We start from the raw sequence: 789 nt of genomic DNA, 5'->3' as shown, positions 1-789 counted from the left end.
ACTGCTCCTCTCGATTTATCCCGGGATCACTTTTCCAGGTGCTTTGGCTTAAGCCTGGCACCCGGGGCCAGCTCAGAGGTGGGCACCTGAGTGCCCATATGCCTACACGGGGCGCCCAGGCCCCGGCTGAGGCACGCTGCTGCCCAAGGGGCGGGGCGGGGCGGGGCGGGGCGGGGGCGCTTATGTGCCGGAGCGGAGCCGGCAGCGGGGACTTGTGCTGGAGCCGGGCAGGCGCCGGCTGCTCCGCGGGAGAGCCCAGCGTGCGCGCCCCACAGCCGCGGCACGGCAGCTCCCGGGGCCTGAGCAGAGCCTGGCTGCCCCGGAGCCCAGTGCTGCAGGTACCGCTGCGGGGGCCTCTCTCCTGCCCTCGACCGTGTGCTGGTGCCGCCCCGGTGCAAAGCCGGCGTGCTGTGGTCGGGTCGCCGGCCCGGTGGGCCGCGGGCCGCGCGGGCAGGGGGTGCTGGGAGGGGCGGGGCCGGCTCCCCTCCACCACCCGCGGCATTGCGGGGAGGGGGCATTTCAGGTGCTTTGGATGCTCGGATGCTTTCAGCTTCTGCATTTGGTCTGTTTTGCTTCCTTTGCTGTCGGGGGGGGGGCTGGGGGAAGAAAAGTGGAGCCCTCGTAGCTGAAGGCAGGGTGCAAATTATGGGGGACGTTTCGGACAGGTGCTGAACCCTGCCATAAGAGACGAAAGCCCCTCCGTAAGATTTGGAAATCATAACCTGGGGGGAGGGGGCTCTAATTTTAATAGGGCATCATGATGGGCAGCCCTTTTTTTTTTTTTTTTAC

The 789-nt window shown here is 66.9% G+C and overlaps 1 protein-coding gene across 2 annotated transcripts in view; it reads left to right on the top strand.

Annotated features, from left to right (window-relative positions):
• Positions 1-259: 259 nt before the first annotated feature.
• The window catches only part of RASGEF1B (RasGEF domain family member 1B), a 39,865-nt gene continuing 39,335 nt past the window's right edge, over positions 260-789 (top strand). The window contains exon 1 of one of the 2 annotated variants that reach the window (XM_019534315.1): positions 260-338. The gene's annotated coding sequence lies outside the window, so the exon portion shown is untranslated. The remainder of the gene's footprint in view (positions 339-789) is intronic. The other variant, XM_019534314.1, reaches the window with a different exon arrangement.

This window comes from Crocodylus porosus, unplaced genomic scaffold (genome assembly GCF_001723895.1).
Source record: "Crocodylus porosus isolate Cpor-Errol unplaced genomic scaffold, CroPor_comp1, whole genome shotgun sequence".
Lineage (NCBI taxonomy): Eukaryota > Metazoa > Chordata > Crocodylia > Crocodylidae > Crocodylus > Crocodylus porosus.
The sequence above is the reverse complement of the archived record's forward strand: the minus strand, read 5'-3'. Positions and strand labels throughout refer to the sequence as shown.